We start from the raw sequence: 18578 nt of genomic DNA on the forward strand, positions 1-18578 counted from the left end.
CAAGTTAACCGAACCAAAAGTCAGTCACTTCAATGGGATAGGTACTCACGCAGGAGGGACCTCACACTTAGTGGGAGCGTGCTGCTGCAGCCCTTCCGTCTTCAAGCCGGCAACAGACACGGGGCGAGGAGTCCGAGGTCAGCAAATCAATCAGTGTACTGCCACTGGCTAGGTTGTATGACGATCCATTGGCCTCAACGTCATCACGTGCATTCGCATTGTGGCAATTACATCGTAAAGGTAGTTACACCAGCCATTTTCACATCGCACGTAATTGCGACGCAAATGTGGCCATGTAATAGGATTGCGTGTCACATCGGTGAATATACTTAGCACGTCTTGACAACGTTTTTGCTTGCCCTTCTGCCTTATGTTGCCCTCGTTTTTTGTGGCCTTATGCCCTCTGTTGCCCTCGTTTTTCGTGCCCTTCTGCCGTATGTTGCCCTTGTTTTTTGTGGCCTTCTGCCCTCTGTTCCCTTGTAATTCACCCATACACCCATCCATCCCATCCATCCGGGCACCATACACCCATCCATCCATTTTGCATCTTCTGCCCTCTGTTTGCCTCGTTTTTCGTACCCTTCTGCCCTATGTTTCCCTCGTTTTTGTGGCCTTCTGCCCCCTGTTTGCCTCGTTTTTGCGTGCCCTTCTGCCTTATGTTGCCCTGGTTTTTTGTGGCCTTCTGCCCTCTGTTGCCCTCTTTTTTCGTGCCCTTCTGCCCTATGTTTCCCTCGTTTTTTGTGGACTTCTGCTCTCTGTTTGCCTCGTTTTTCGTGCCCCTTTGCCCTCTGTTCCACTCGTTTTTCGTGCCCTTCTGCCCTATGTTTCCCTCGTTTTTTTGTGGCCTTCTGCCCTCTGTTTGCCTCGTTTTTGTGTGCCCTTCTGCCTTATGTTGCCCTCGTTTTTTGTGGCCTTCTGCCCTCTGTTGCCCTCGTCATTCACCCATACACCCATCCATCCCATCCATCCCAGTAATCCGGGCACCATACACCCATCCATCCATTATGCATCCATCCATTAATCCACACACCCACTCCACCCACCCAGCACCCATACATGCACCCATGCATCCATTCACCCATACACCCATTCATCCCAGCCATCCAGCCACCATCCACCCATCATGCATCCATCCATTTATCATTCATGCATCCATCCATGCACCCATGCATCCATTCACCCATACACCCATCCATCCAGTATGCAGTTTTAAATGGCATGTGACTGTGATGTTTTTAATATCCCGTTTTGCCATCAACATCGCATACAAATCCCGTTTTGCCAAAACCCCTTGTAAAATCCGCAGCATTTTTATATGGCAAAACCCTTTTTATAATCCCGGTATTTTATAATAAAACCCCTTTTATAAACCACTGCATTTGCCAAATATAAAACCACCACTTAATCTGCTGCATAAACCACCGCTTAATCTGCTGTATTTGCCAAAGATAACCACCGCTTTGCGCTGTAATGTCATTAACATCGCATGCATTGTAATTGCATGCGATGTTAATGACATCGCGCAGTTTTAGCATGCGTACTAAAAGCTTGCGATTTGAATGAGGATGCGATGTCAAAGTCGCGGTGTTTTGACAGCGATGCTCTGGGTGCGTCCCCACTGGCTACAGGCAGCTGAGGTGAGAAATAAATAAATCCCGGCGCCTCAGGGGTGCTGCGCCACACAAAGAGTTGAAGAGGGCATAGGCAGGGGGGCGAGTGGCCTCTGATGTCACCTTATGCTGTGACTATCGGAATTCATTGGCGGCTCACAGACAGGTAACTGGAGAGGCGCCAGGTCAAGTGCAGGGCCATTAGGTCACGCAGCTCCGCTCACACTTTTTTTCGTGAGCTACAGGCCTGCCAATCTCCCTCTTAGAAGGGAGACCCACCCTTGTCCCCTGCGTCCCCCCCACTCCAAAATCTGGGGGGGATATGTCCCCCGCGTCCCCCACAGTTCCTACGCCCATGACACTGGGCCTGTGCGGCTACAAAATACATTCCGCAACTACAGACCTCGTAGACGCTCTGCTACAGCTGATCTGATCTGCATAGGAAAGTCAGGGAGGGAGAGAGGGCTTTCCATGATAAAGCGGCCCAGATGTGGAACAGATGCCTACAGAACCAAGAGCCAGTGGAAGCCTGGATACCTTTCAATAAAGAATTAGGACGAATGGGGTTGGAGGTTATCAAAGCTGTTAGAGGCGTACTGTACGGTGTAGAGGGAACCTGGCAAAGATGCTATAGCGCCAAGATGCCTGTGAGGTGAACGTAGCGCTGTATAAATGTTTGTTATTACAAATATCTCTCCCTTTCACACAGCGCAGCGACTTCCCTTCCTGCCCCCCCCCCCCCCCCCCCCTTGCACCAAGTGTTTGTAAATCTAGTCTTTGGTTTATATGGGTTCCCAAAGATAGGAAGGAGACACGTGCTTCAACAATCCAATGTCATTTTCTTTAATAAAGCTCCGGCACAGAAGCCTGCTAACACCCGAGAGATCCTGCCCGGGAAGCTGTCTCACACGACGGGGGTGGGGGGGTCCGGGGGGCTGAAGCCCTTTGAGCCCAATGGGCGTTACGCGCCTGGTCCTATGGATGTTCAGACTTCAGGGGCAGGACATCCTGCTGCCCACACAGTGAGTGTCCCCTGGAAACCATAACATCGTCCCTGAGCAACTAGAAGCAAGTGTTTGTACACAGTGTTGGTATCTGGATGAGAACTGTGGGACACCAGGCCACAGTGAGAGAAGTTATGGTTGTTTGCTGCTGCATCTATCTTCCCATTCCTGTATCTCGTTCTCTCTCTTGCTTTTTCTTTTACTCTCCTTTCTTTCTCTCAATCTTCTTTCCTTTTCTAGAACCTCCTCTGTCTATCTTTTCTTCTGTCTTCTTTGTACTTCTCAATATTTGTTATTCTCTCTCTAGACCATGGACCATCTTCTCCATGGACCATGTAGAACAACTGAAACTTTCTCTTGGCTGTGCATGGCTATGAGCTGCAACTGTCACCTTTACTTGACCTCTGTGCTTTTTAATGTTCCCCAGTCCCTGAAGCCCTTATGGAACAGGAGAAGCCCTCTACGATCATGGAACAAAGAGTTAGTGCAATGTGGCCATCGTATCCCTGCTGCTTGTTGACAATTCTTGCTGCATGGATTTGGTAGGTTTAACTGCTTTAGGGCAAATGACGACCTGTTGACGTCTACCACACTACCTTCACAGTGTGGTGGCCTTCAACAGGTCAGCCACTGCTTTCTCACTACAAGCAGCCAAACTCTGGACATAAACATGAAGTCATTTTCATTTCTCAATTACTATCTGAACTCCCGCACCTCTATACTGTGCCAGCTGTCTTGCTCAGGGGAAACAGAGCTACCAAGGTTTCAAATAGCTCATTTGTGATATTTCCATAATTTCAATGTAATCATGAGTGGCATTAAACGACTATGAGCGACACTTTCTCACGAGCAAAATCAAGCAACGAAGATGAGAGAAACCTAAATTTATCAGAAATTACACCCATTTGAGCAACAAGGATCTCTAAGAAGTTCTTAACTCAGCTGCAAAGGTGTGCCTGTGTGACACATGAGTGTCCGCCCTCTTTGTATCGGCAGGAGCCATTGGACAAATCAGACTCGTAACATCAGTGCTGAATGCCACGGTGTCGGGTGAATGAGTAAAATTGCTGCCAGGGCGAGCTCAGCCAAGCCAGCCCCCAAGCCTGCGAGTCAAAAGCTTCAGTGAGTCAATAGCTTCAGTGAGTCCAAAACATCAGTGAGTCAAAAGCTTCAGTGAGTCAATAGCTTCAGTGAGTCCAAAACATCAGTGAGTAAAAAGCTTCAGTGAGACAATGGCTTTAGTGAGTCAAAAACGTCAGTGAATCAAACGTTTCTGTGAATCAAAAGCTTCACTGAGAACAGCATCAGCGAGTGAAAAGCTTCAGTGAGTCCAAAACGTCAGTGAGTAAAAAGCTTCAGTGAGTCAAAAGCTTCATTGAGTCAAAAACGTCAGTGAATCAAACGTTTCTGTGAATCAAAAGCTTCACTGAGAACAGCATCAGCGAGTCAAAAGCTTCAGTGAGTCAAAAACGTCAGTGAGTCGAATGCTTCAGTGAGTCAAAACACTCAAAAGGCAGCATCGGAATAGATGAGAGTGGATCCTTTAAATCCAGTCCTGGGGACAGGATTGGCATTCCAAGCGTCCAATCAGATTCGAGATGTGCTGGTCTGGATGAAGCCGGTCCTTGCAGGGTGCGTGGCTGCTCCGGGGTGAAGCAGTCCCTTCTCGCTCTTCATTGCACAGACAGTTCCTGCCTCCAGCACAGGACCGGATGTGGGGGGAGGGGCGGGGCCTCCGTGTTCCTGTCTCAGCTCGCATCTCCACGTGCTGGAACTAGTCTGCGGTTTCAGTTAGACCACAAAGGGTAGTTTCCATCTGACGGGCGTTTCCTCATAAAAGGAACAGGAACGCCCTGAATAATTTGCTACAAAAAAATGATGTTTGATCTTATTTTGTCCTTATTAAATGGAAAGCATATTGGATGTAAATCGGCACTATCAGGGCCTTACATTCAGACCTCTTGGCACTATACCTGTATGTAATGTCTGTATGTGCTCATTAATATATATTTACTTCAACAATGTAAAAACTAAATTGTCCCAGAACTGGTTTTTAGTAAACTACTTCTGCGGCAGAGAAACAGAAGCAGTATCATCACATTGATGGAATGAGAACAATGACTGTTTAAAATATGCAGCTGAATTTGCAATGCTGCGCCCATCGCCGCAGGAGAGCAGCATTGAACCAAACCTTGCCATGCAGCCCAGAGCCGTATTCAATTCCGGTGAGCCCATCCATGCAGGAAGCACTCAAACGGGAACACATTTGCTCTGTGATTGATGTTAAACACAAAAATCTTCCAAGATGGCGTAACGTTACAGGGCAGATTTACAAGTCCCGCACGCCACATTTGTGCCGCCGTTGCATCACTTTTGTGACCCAGTGGCGGTGCAAAGCCAGCGCCATGCTGCGGGGTATTTACAACGTGACACATCTAGGGAGATGCGTCACGTTGTAAAGCCCTGCGCCACTTCATCCAAAATGACGCCGGTTGACGCAAATGCACGTAACAGCTCTAAACGGGCACTCGTCAACAACTCTGCATGCAGAACATAGTTGAATCCAGCGCAAGATGAGCTGTCAGTTGGAACGTGCATGAGCCGTTGGTTGACAGTTGAACCGTCAAGGCTGCCAGGCTTGATAACAGTTATTCAATGGTTTTTCATACCTCATGCCATTCAACTGTACTAGTCTTAAGACCGCCACGAAATATCATCGGCATACACTCGTAGTGCAAACATTCATTCACAGTGCTGAAGACCATTAGACTGAAAATCACTGACAGTTGAGGTACACAGTGAATTGCTCAAATTAGAATGCATGAATAAAAAATGTTCTTGCATTCGCACCAAGAATTTTTAATTCTATTAAGGACACTGAGGCGAAGATTATGCTTTCTCTTTCTTTACTGCAAAAAACAGCAGCCAATAAGAAAGTTTTTAGCAAATTAAAAAACATTACTTTCCCAGAATGCTTAGCGTAACACTATCATCAATAGGCCAATTCTCAAAAAAATTCAGCACTTTAGAAACGTCCCATAAAGAGGTATACTTAGCCTTAGGAGGATTCGCTATACGTATTCCTTTTAGAAGTTTACACACTATCGGATGCATACCCACGGGTCTGCCATTCAGATGTGCATGGCCTGCAGAGATAGCTGAACGGAAATGATTCACTGATCTATAGGATAAACCATTGGCGACTTTCTGGGAGAGAAAGTTCACAATTTGAGAAATATCTGCTTCCACGGGATCCAGGTGCTTCTCCAAGCACCAACCCATCCTAGCCTTCCATGCAGGACTATATCGCTTCCTGGTCGAAGGGGCCCAGGCTTGTTGGATAAAACTGGAAGCCTGCTCACAGAACCACCAGACTTTTGGCAGCAGCAGCAGCGGGGCATATGACAGGGGAGAACCACGCTCCCCAGGAGACACCGGGGCACAGAGCCGCCCTACCGCCACCCCCTGACCAGGTGCATATTACCTCTCGCGTCTCCCGCTTCCCATGCCCTACCGCCACCCCCCTGACCAGGTGCATATTACCTGTCGCGTCTCCCGCTTCGCGGAAGACACTCGCAGAACCACCGGACTTTTGGCAGCAGCAGCAGCAGCGGGGCATACGGCAAGGGAGAACCACGTTCCCCAGGAGACACCGGGGCCGAGAGCCGCCCTACCGCCACGCCCCTGACCAGGTGCATATTACCTCTCGCATCTCCCGCTTCGCAGGAGACGCTCGCAGAACCACCGGATTTTTGGCAGCGGGGCATACGACAGGGGAGAACCACGCTCCCCAGGAGACACCGGGGCCGAGAGCCGCCCTACCGCCACGCCCCTGACCAGGTGCATATTACCTCTCGCGTCTCCCGCTTTGCGGGAGACGCTCACAGAACCACCGGACTTTTGGCAGCAGCAGCAGCGGGGCATACGACAGGGGAGAACCACGCTCCCCAGGAGACACCGGGGCCGAGAGCCGCCCTACCCCCACGCCCCTGACCATAATAGGTGTATTTAACCAGTCTCTCATTCTTGTCCCGCGGGACGCACGCCGGGCAAAGCCCAGGCCAAGGGCGGGCCCATCTTAGCCCGTTCGAGCCCGGTAGAGGACGGGACGGGGCCTCCCCCTACCATGTGTGGAACTAAGGTCAGTGCATCTAAATATTACACTGCATTGCAGCGGACTGATAACCTTAGTGGCGATTATCTAGAGAGGTATTTGCCCCGTAGTCTCTGTTATGGTTACCAATAATGAGGCAAAGGGGGGGAAGTCCAATATGGGTGGCTCCCTCGTGGGCACTTTGGATCGTTTCATTACCAGGGCATCATCTGTGCTTTCATGCGAAATTGAATTGACTGAAAAAAGACTGTCACTGGACCCAGCCTTTGATAAACGTTGATCCCTTGGTTCAATATTGCATGCAATTTCCCCAAACCAACAACCTGGTATCAGTGCTGGCCATAATGAGATGGAAAGTCTACATCCTCAGGGCAGCGAAGACCTGCAAACCTCACGAGGAAGCATGAACACTGCACCGGCTAGTACAAGTGCGCTTGACCCTAATGATGAAGAATCAGGCCCTCCAAATATGAGACCAAAAACGAGATTCCTACAGAAATCTAAAATTGAGGCCATGAAGGTGGTAGCAGAGTCAGTGGTGAAAAGGAAGCGGGTGGTGCTCCTCTAATAAATAAAAAAGCGAAGCTTAAAAAAGGGAATGACAAGAGTGAGGGATCAAGTACAAGACCCCCAAATATTCCAGTAACAACCCCACAGGCTACCCAAATGGCCACTGCTCCAATGAACTTCAGAGATGTTGATCCGGCAGATCTGGGAACTGCATTTTGGGCGAAATTGGAACTTATTTTCAAAAGGACTTGTCTCCCCATATATGATAGACTCATCCAGATTGAAAAGAAACTTTTGTATTTAGAGCTGCGATCTGATCCTGCCCAGGTGCGGGCAGATCTGCAAGTTTTAGGGGGGGATGGTCTTCGTGATGGGGAGCAGCAACCTGGAAACGGTGAAGCCAATTCCAGTAATCTGCCTAACAGTAATAATACACCTGTTGCACCGCCGTCGGTGGTAAACCACAATCCGCCCACTAATCCTGTTCCTCTACCATTAAGGGAAAGATTGAAGACAACAAGAACGTTCCATCTAGAAGAAGGGCATCTGGGGGGATAATAGGGCACTTGGATGAGCAACTTCAAGTCGGTAGAAATGTTGCTGAGGAGAAACTTGTAAAAGCCCTACCTCGTATTGATCTCCCCCCAGCCTCATTACCATATGTGGTGCTGCTTGCCAGGGTTCCAGCGTTAGACAAGGGGAAAAATGAAGCATATACTGATCCTAAAAATAAATGTATACAGTGGCTCAATTTCAATAGGCCTCTTCCCCCACAGATCTCTGGGAAATACTGTTTGCTAGACGGGTTGACTGGGTAGGGGCAAGGCCAAAAACCATTGTAGGAAATTGTGTAATTATTAACTTCAGGAACATCTGTGCAGTGGACTATATCTGCAACGGGGCCCCAGTTGGGTCTAAAACACAAATCCTACCCCTACATTTGTCCTATTTTTATCCTGCTCCCCAGTGGGGCCCCAAGTAAAACAGAGGTGGGCAGCTAAGGGGGCTCAGAACCTACCATCATATAGAGATCAAGTAGGGGCAAATCATTAGAAGGGCCCACAACCAACTACCCCCTTGCTCTCATTGTTCCCTCAGAATAACAGGTTTAGCACTCTAGACTTAGTGGATTGACGCCTGGAGGCCAAATCGCCCCCACCGCCAGTGGCCAGTGAGATAGGCCCCCAAGCAGTGAGAACGGGGAGCAATGATGATGCTAATCCCCTCTGTGCCCCTACTATTATTCAACAAGAGGGTGCGGGGGGCCTAGAGGGGCTAATGTGGGGCAGAGTACGGAGAGGGATTACCCGGCTGTAGATTTTGATGCTCTATCGCCCGAGATGCAGGAGAGTGTATTTGGATCTGTTGCCGATCTGTCAATGGGCAATGAGCAATAGAACAAACGCAGGTGATTGAGAGGCCGACGTGCCTTAGTGGGGCAGTATATGGTGAACACGGCCCAATGGAAGATCCAGGCCCAACTAGTCCTGGGGCTAAGGACGGTAATATTAAAGTCCTGTCCTGGAATTTGGCAGGGATGAGAAATAAATTATCTACCCCTGAGTGGGGCCTCTTTATAGAAAATCATGACATCTGTCTGATGCAGGAGGCATGGGCGCTGGAAGAGACTGTGAGGGTTGGCTTTGCCACCTTTGATATCCTGGCCACAACCCGGGGTAGGGAGAGACCCTCGGGTGGCCTGTCGATTTGGTTGGGTATGCACTTGGGTGCTAAGGCAGTTCATATTCCAACCAACTCACCCGACGTCCAATGTGTTCTTCTGACACTCCCTTGCTTAGGGCAGTTTATTTCTTCCCTTGACCCTGCAATGGCCCTATAACCAACAGCAGACCCCACCGAACTCAAAAACTACCGCCCCATCTCACTTCTTCCATTCCCGGCCAAAGTCATCGAGAAAGCTGTCAACAACCAGCTCTCCGCCTTCCTCGAAGCCAACAAATCACTCGACCCCTCACAATCTGGCTTCCGAGCCAAACACAGCACTGAGACCGCACTCATCGCAGCAACAGACGACATTCGAACTCTACTGGACAATGGAGACACAGTCGCCCTCATCCTCCTCGACCTCTCTGCAGCCTTCGACACAGTCTGCCACAGCACCCTTTTACAACGCCTCAGAAACATCGGAATCCAAGGAAAGGCACTGGAATGGATCACCTCGTTCCTCACCGGAAGAACCCAGAGAGTCCGCCTCCCACCATTCAAGTCCGAGGCCTCTGAAATCATCTGCGGCGTACCACAAGGATCCTCACTCAGTCCCACCCTCTTCAACGTATACATGAGCCCCCTCGCGGCCATCGCCCGCCAACACAACCTCAACATCATCTCTTACGCGGATGACACTCAACTGATCCTATCTCTCACCAAGGACCCCAGCACCGCCAAAACTAACCTACACGAAGGAATGAAAGAAGTCGCCGAATGGATGAAACAAAGCCGTCTGAAACTGAACTCAGACAAAACAGAAGTCCTCATCTTAGGTAAATCACCCTCTGCATGGGACGACTCCTGGTGGCCGGAAGCCCTCGGAAATGCACCCATCCCGACAGACCACGCACGGAACCTTGGCGTCATCCTGGATTCTTCACTCTCAATGAACAGACAAGTCAGCGCCGTATCCTCTTCCTGCTTTAACATTCTTCGCATGCTCAGAAAAACATTTCGCTGGATCCCCCCCAAAACAAGGAAAACAGTCACCCACGCTCTAGTCACGAGCCGACTGGACTACGGAAACACCCTCTACGCAGGTACCACCGCTAAACTCCAGAAGAAACTACAACGAATACAAAACGCCTCAGCCAGGCTCATATTAGACATCCCACGCAACGAACACATCTCTGGTCACCTTAAAGACCTCCACTGGCTACCCGTCAATAAGAGGATTACTTTCCGACTGCTTACCCACGCACACAAATCACTCTACGACATCGGACCAGATTGCCTCAACTCTCGACTGTCCTTCTACACCCCCTCCCGCCAACTGCGCTCTTCCAGCCAAGCCTTCGCCACTGTACCTCGCATCAACAAGACCACCATGGGAGGCAGATCCTTCTCATACCTGGCTGCCAAAACATGGAACTCACTCCCCGCTTACCTTCGCCTCACCCAGAATCACCTAGCGTTCAGAAAGCAGCTTAAAACGTGGATATTTGACAAATAATCCACCTCCCCTTCCTTAGCGCCTTGAAACCCTCTGGGTATGTAGTGCGCTATATAAGTGTTATGACTTGACTTGACTTGATGAGATTTTAACTGCCAGTTTGAACCTCTTGCCAGTTCAGATATGGGTGAACTGGATGATGAGGACCAGTACTGGCGCATTCCTGAGCCGTGGATAGCCCCTGTTAGAGCCTGGACTCCCCTGGTTCTTCAAATTAAATCAGCGTCTTTGTGGGCGTGTAATGGGAGGGTGGAACCAGATAGACCAGGCTTATCAATTTTTAACAGATTAGGGCAAAACTCCATTATTGATTACATAATGGTTGAAGTCAGACATTGGGACAGGGTTTTGGATTTTAAGGTCCACCCGCGGAACGATAGTGACCACAACGCTCTAGTTCTGACACTGAAACTTGGGAGTTTTGGTCTGTCTAGCCCGGCCCCTGAGCCTAATTCTGCTCAACCGCCTTTCCTGCTATCTAATAATCGGCGGCAAATTAAGTGGTCGAAACTTCAGGACTCGCCGACTAAACTTCCAGGAATATACCAGCTGCCACTACCGCAGCTGATAGAAATGGGGGAGGTGGGAGAAAGGGCTCCTAACCGAGAGGCCCAGATTAGGACTGTAGAAATACACAAGCAGTTGATTGCCAAACTATCGGACGTGTTCTACCCATGTGGAAGAACAAAGGTTACCCCAGCCCAAACTCACTCCTGGTATGACGCATCCTGTCGAAAATCAAAAAAAGACCTGTTAGTCGCAATAAAAGATAAGGATAGAGTTAGTATGAAGCAGTGTCGGCTCAGGTATAGGCAGGTTGTTAATAGGGAAAAGAAAAACTGGGAGGTGAATAGGTGGAAAGAATTAAGATTAGCACTCCTGAACAAAGACTCCAAGTCGTTCTGGTCGATTGTTAATACCGGTAATCGTGGGGGTGGACCACCTCCCTTAGCGAATATAGCACCTGTAGTCTGGGAAGCCCATTTTGGAGCATTATATGCTAACCCCGCTGAAGAGTTATCTCTGTCCCCTACCCTTGGACCCCTCCATGAGCATAGATTGGAGGGGCTGATGGTTCCTGTGATGGGGGATGTGAAAGAGGTTTGCCCGCTCCTTACCCCAGGACCCCTCCATGAGCATTGATTGGTGGGGCCCTTGGATACTGAGCGGGGCGAGGGGATAGTGGCTTCCCTGTGTGAGTATCGTTTGGGTGGGCCCCTGGACTTTCGCTTATGGAGGTTGAGACCGCAATAGCCAAACCTCTACCCAACAAGGCACCTGGCTTAAATAAGCTTCCTGGGGATTTATTCCGAGCACAACCTAAAATCTGGGCACCATATTTGACTGTTTTATTTAACGCAATACTCAAGGGGAATGACCCGCCAGATACCTGGCTTGGAGCAGAGATTGTCCCTATCCACAAAAAAGGCTGTCCGTTAACCCCGTCTAATTATAGGCCTATCAGCTTGATAGATACCACACAAAAGCTGATGGGCAGGATCATTCTAGACAGAATCCAGGGGTGGATAGAGGAAAATGGGATTTTGCCTATATTTCAGGCTGGGTTTAGGTTGAGCATCTCCACAATAGATCACATTTTCAGGCTGCAGGTACAATTCTGGGAAGCGGTGTGTGTAGAGGGTGGCAGCCTCTACCTCATTTTTGTGGACCTGCGGGTCGCATTTGATTTAGTACCGAGGGAAAAGTTGTGGGGCGTATTGCTAGGCATGGGTCTACCCACTTATTTGTTGGACATTTTGAATAGACTCCACATGAATAACTACACTCAAGTTAGGTGTGGGAGGCACAGGGAACTTTCGGCTCGCTTCCCTGTGAAGAAAGGGGTACGCCAGGGGTGTGTCCTGGCCCCAACCTTATTCTGTCTCTATATAAATGGGCTAGTTGATCATCTGCTGAGAGTAAAAGACAATGATGCCCCAAGGTTGGTGACCGGGCGGGTGCTCGCTCTGATGTTTGTAGACGACACTCTGTTGTTATCTAAAACATCAACGGGCATTCAGCGCACCTTGGACGGCTTCGCAGCTTTCTGCACATTGCGCGGGCTAGAGATAAACTTGGATAAGACCAAGTTTATGATTTTTAATCCCCCTAAGAAAACTCGCCCTAACCCCCTTTTAAATGGTACATATTTGGAAAGAGTAAAGACTTTCGAGTACTTGGGCATTACTTTAACAGAAAACTATGATTGGGGCCCCCAGACAGCAAAGGTGGCCTTTAGGTTGTCCCAAGTGGTGGGGGAATTAGTAAAGTCCATAGAACTTCGGATTTTAAGCCTGCGGCACCGGTTGTAGAAATGTATAAACTCCAGGCAAAAGCGGCTTCTTTGTACGGCGCAGAATTATGGGGACATAAACGTATAACTAGTTTTGCGAGGGTAGAACATGCCTTTATGAGGAATTTACTGGTCCTACCAGCAAGCACACCACTTATTCCCCTGCGTATGGACTTGGGGTTAGAACCTATAGAGGAGACAGCAGCAGCACGGCCACTGATGTATTGGAAGAGGCTTTGGTCCGTGCCTGAATTCGTTTCCTACAAAGAAGAATTCACAGAGGTGTGGGCCGCTCTAAAAACCAAGAATATTCCGTGGCTCCTACACATTAGGGCACTCTGTGGGCAAATTGGTTTACCTGAGCTGTGGGAGAACCATGTAGATAGTTGCCCAAGGATAATGAAAGCCGAGCTGCTGCGCTATGCTAGGAACCAGAACTTAATATCTCTCCAGAGACGCACCACTCTGGGAAGATTGAGGGTGCAGTTCCTTCAAGTAAAAATTGAACCCAGAATGGAGGATTTTTTGGATTTCATTTATCCTTCCCTTGCAAGGAAACTCTACATGTAGCTTAGGATTGGCAGCTTCCCGCTTAGGGCATTTACATGTAAAGGGGCTAACATAGAGAATATTGTATGCCCAGCATGTAATTACAAGCAAGAGGATGTATGCCATGTTCTGTTTTTTTGCCCAGCCTAACGGACAATAAGGAAATGTTGGTTGGTTCCACTCTGTAGGAACTTAGGTTTTACCCAATGTGCCCAAGCCTGTAGAGTTCTAGGATATGATACTGTAAGCGTGGGAGGGGTGCTAGGGACAGTCTCTGGTATAGGAACAGGGGTTACAACAGTAAGAGGCTGACCAGTGTACTTCTTTAAGCTGGGTTTTATTTTTATGGTACGACGTGTTCTATACGTAAGTCTCTCCCTCGCGAACACGGAGTTATCCGTGGTGTTGGTCTTCTTGGTCTTTCTATTGTCCCGGGTTACTGGTCTCCCTCCTGGATCGTCTCTCACCGCCGTGAGATCTCAGGGCTCCGGTCATGGAAAGAGAAGAAGGAGAGAGGGACGCCGTTAGCTACTACTGTCCTTATCGCGTTTGCCCAAAAGGAACCCGGTGTTTGTGCAGGGACACCTGTAATTACTAACGTGCTCTGAGGAGGGAGGATACGTGTGAGGTACAGGGGTACGGGAAATAAGGTAGCAGGTACGGGTAGCGGAAAGAGGGGGGGGGGAAGTTGCGGTCGGACGCGCACAGACTTAAGAATCTTTTACGCTAGCAACAGGGGGACCCTTCCCCAACCAGCCCGCCAAACGCCGGCGTACCTGGCTAAGCCATACTCCTCCCTCGGGAGTATGGCACGGCGGAGCGTAGAAACGTTGGCCTCCTGGCTTTCCTCCACAGTCGATCCCTTCGGTTTCTCCGTCCTCAGCTCGCGTCTCCGTTCTCCTCTCCTCGCCTGCGCCGGTCCTTCCTGTCCCGGTGTCGTCACACGCCGTGTAGAGGACTTCCCCCGAATTCATCCATCCGGGAGAGGAGACGTCATCAGGAGGCGGGGATCCCTCTTCGTTGCAATACGCCCACTTAAAGGAGCCCGTGGACGCTTCTTCGCTCTCCTCCTCCTGAAGCTCCCACGCATCCCTCGTTCTTCCAGTCTGTAGAGTAGAAGGGGAAATACCATCAGGTGTCCACCAGTTCTCCCGGCCACCCTTCCCGACCTTGTTACACTCCTCCCCCCCTGGAATCTCCCGATCGGGGAGAATGGGTGTCCTCGACAAATAGTCGGCGTTTCCATTGTCAACTCCTTTTTTGTGCACAATCCTGAATGAAAAGGGTTGGAGGAACAAAAACCATCTTAACACCCTGGAATTCTGAGTCATGTTTCTCTGCATCCACTGCAAGGGCGCGTGGTCTGAGAAGAGAGTGAATGGTCTACCCTCCAAGTAATATCTCAACTTGTCCACCGCCCAGCGGATTGCCAGACACTCTTTCTCGACTGTTGGGTACTTGCATTCCCTGGGGTGGAGTTTCCTGCTTATGAAGAGGATGGGGTGTTCCAATCCATCCTCGCCCTTCTGTGATAGAACTGCCCCTATGCCCACATCGGAGGCGTCTGTAGATAGGGAGAAAGTGTTCTCAAAGTTTGGTGGTATTAGCACAGGGCTTGAGGTAATGGCCTTCTTTAACACTTCAAAGGCTGCTTTGGCTTCCTGGGATGGGCACTTCCCTATGCTGTTCTTGGCGTTGTTTTTTAGGAGATCGGTCAAAGGGGCAGCGATCACAGCAAAATTCATGATGAACCGCCGGTAGTATCCGATCAGCCCAAGAAAAGCCCGAAGTTCCTTCTTCGAGGATGGAAAAGGTGTACTCGTGATAGCTCTTATCTTTTCCTCCTGAGGGGCGATGACCCCTTCTCCCAACATAAACCCCAGGTATTTGACCTTGGGGAAAGCCGCCCTAGATTTCTTTGAGTTAACATGCAACCCGGCGGTTTGTAAGTCCAGTAGTATGCGTTCTAAGTGTTCTAGGTGACCCTGCCAGGTCTTGCTGAAGATGACAATATCATCTAGATACACCGAACTGTACTCAGTGTGTGGAGCCAACACCTTGTTCATTAGCCTCTGGAAAGTTGCTGGGGCTCCATGGAGCCCAAAGGGTAGTACTGTGAACTCGAATAACCCATCGTCGGTGGCAAAGGCAGTTTTATGTCTATCCTTTTCTCTTAGTGGAACCTGCCAATAACCCTTGGTTAAATCTAGCGTTGTGATGTACTTTGCTTCTCCTATCCTCTCTATCAACTCATCCACCCTGGGAATAGGAAACGCATCAAAAGAGGATATAGCGTTTAGCGCGCGGAAGTCCATACAAAACCGGGTGGACCCATCCGGTTTTGGTACCATCACTATGGGGGAGCTCCAGTGGCTTCTTGAAGGTCTAATGACTCCTAGTTGAAGCATATCCCTGACTTCCTTTTTCACATCAATTCTACGTGCCGCCGGTATACGGTAGGCCTTCTGTTTGACTATCTTGCCTGGTTCAGTGTCTATGCAGTGCTCTGCGAGATGTGTTCGGCCTGGTACATCCGAAAACATGGGGGAGAACTTTTGTAGTTTAAGTAATAGCTCTCCTTTTTCACCTGATGATAATTCGGGATTGATGGGGAGCATCTCCAGAGTACTGCTTTTATCTGCTATTGGCAACGTTAGGTTTGCTGATTTGGGGGGAGACCCTATCCATTTCTTCAGGATATTGATATGAAAAGTTTGTTGTCTTCCTGGTGAAACCTGTAGGCGGTAGGTTGTTTTTCCTATAGTCTCTACCACTTCATATGGCCCTTTCCACTCACTCCTGAATTTTTGAGTGGACGATGGAAGAAGTACCAATGCCCAATCACCCTTGTTCAGGACTCTCCATTTCTTGCCCTTGTCATATTGGTACCTCTGACTCTCTTGGGATTTCTCCAGGTTGGAGTAAGCTAGGTCCCTTAGCTTCCCTAGTCTGGACTTCAACTGGTTCGTGTACTCCAGCAGAGATCTTTGTTCTGCCATCTCCTCCTTCTCCCAGGCTTCCTTTGTTATTTCCAGGAGGGATCTTGGCTGACGCCCGTATAACAACTCAAATGGGGAATACCCTAGACTGCTCTGTACTTGAGCTCTTAGGACATAGAGAGCCAGAGGCAACAACTTGTCCCAATCCCTGTTCTCTGCTGTTAACATTTTTTTGAGGGTTGTCTTAAGTGTACGATTGTACCTTTCAACTAACCCATCTGTCTGGGGATGGTAAGCTGAAGTTCGTATATGTCTGAGCTCTAGGGTCTTGCATACCTCAGCCATCATTTTAGAAACGAAGGGGGTTCCTTGATCTGTAAGAATTTCCCTGGGAAATCCTACTCTTGAAAACAGTTCGATTAATTTATCTGCCACATTTCTGGTTGTAGGAGCACTGAGGGCAAAAGCTTCAGGGAACCTGGTGTTGTAGTCCACAACAACCAAAGCATAGGTATGTCCCCTAGTTGTACGAGGGAGGGGGCCTATGAGATCCATCCCCACCCTCTCAAAAGGGTGGCCAATGATGGGAAGGGGTTGAAGGGGTACTGCTGGTGGTCGGTACATATTTTTCTTTTGGCATACTTCGCATTGTCTGCAATATACCTCTGCTGCTTTGTAAATACCGGGCCAAAAGAAAAGTCTGGTGATATTCTGAAGGGTTTTCTCAGCTCCACTATGTCCTGCAGTTAAATGCGTGTGGGCATAGAACAGTATCTGTTCTCTAAAGTCCTTTGGAACAACCAGTTGAGGTGGATCGTCTGCTTTTCCTTCTCTGTACAACAGATCGTTAATAATTCTGAACCTGGGGTATCCTTGTCTCTGTGTGGTCTCCCCTACGTGTGCTGCTTCCCATGCATTCAGAAGGGTGGGGTCATTGCTTTGAGCTAATTTGAAACCCCGATCTAATTCCCAAGGTTCTGTAGTTAGGTATATCCCTCTTGTCTGTTCTATCTTCTTTTTGAAGAGACTCAAAAAATCTGGATTATCTACCCCTAAGATGAGGTCTTCAGGTAACGTATCCACTACTCCCACCTTTACAGTACAGGGGTTCCCTCCCAGGGGTTTTATGGACAGTTGTGCTACAGGGTAGGGCTTCACGTCGCCGTGTACACATCTGATGTGTACCACCATGTTGGGACCTATCTGGGAGGGTCGCACTAACTGCTTCTTGACAACTGACTGTTTACAGCCAGAATCTAAAAGGGCTTTTACACATTTGCTGTTCAGTTGTACCCTTACGTAAAACGACGGTCCCATCTCAGCAGTGTACATCACAGCCTTCGGGATGTACCCGACCTCCATCGGTTCTTCTGTTGACCTTTTCCGTGGACACATTCTGGCTATATGCCCCCATTCCCCACACTCAAAACACTGAGGTCCTTTTGTGGGTGGGGTCTCGAATCTCATAGGGCGGAACTTCAATGTCTCTGATCCTGGTTTAGGTTTTTTTTCTTGTTTTGCTGTTCCTGGGACACCTTTGAGACCTTTGTCCGTTTCCCATGGAAAAGTACGGGGCATAGCTCTGTTATAGTTTGAAGCCATCTCAATGGCCTGTTCAGCCGTTAGGCCGGAATGTTGTCTGAGCCAACGCTGTGTACCATAAGGCAGCGCCTCCATAAATTGTTCCAGATATATGCTGGACATCACTTCCTCCTTGCTCCTAGTCTCGGGCTTTAGCCACTTATCGGCGGCCATCTTTAGCCGCAGATATAAAGTCTTAGGGTGTTCGCCAGTAATCCCTTTCTCTTTTCTGAACCTCAGTCTGTAGGCTTCGGCATCAAGTCCTAAATGGTCTAAGATCACCGCCTTAATGGTTGCATATGGTGTTACCCCCGCATGGTTGGCCACTTGGTAGGCTGCTTGCGCCTCACCAGACAACAAGGGTGCTAGAAAGAAAGGCCACTTCTCCTCAGGCCACCCACAGGCTCTGGCTGCCCGCTCAAAATTGAGAAGAAAGGCGTCAGGGTCTTCTCCTGGCACGTATTTTTGTAGCTGCATTCCTGATGGATGTGGACCAAAACTCCGTCTTTCCAGTGGAATAGGCACTCCTGGGTTCTGTACCACTTTCTGGAGCCCCTCAATTTGGGCTGCTATGGTGTTTTTAAACATGTCTCGGTCAGCATCGGCCGCCGACATCTGTTGACCGATGGCCCATTCTAATTTCTGTTGTCCTTCTATAAGCTGCTGTACCACCTGTTCCATGGCCGCCTCTGTTACTGAGGGGCAAGATCCCACTTCTGACACCACTGTAAGCATGGGAGGGGTGCTAGGGACAGTCTCTGGTATAGGAACAGGGGTTACAACAGTAAGAGGCTGAC

Source organism: Lissotriton vulgaris, chromosome 7 (assembly GCF_964263255.1).
Source record: "Lissotriton vulgaris chromosome 7, aLisVul1.2, whole genome shotgun sequence".
NCBI lineage: Eukaryota > Metazoa > Chordata > Amphibia > Caudata > Salamandridae > Lissotriton > Lissotriton vulgaris.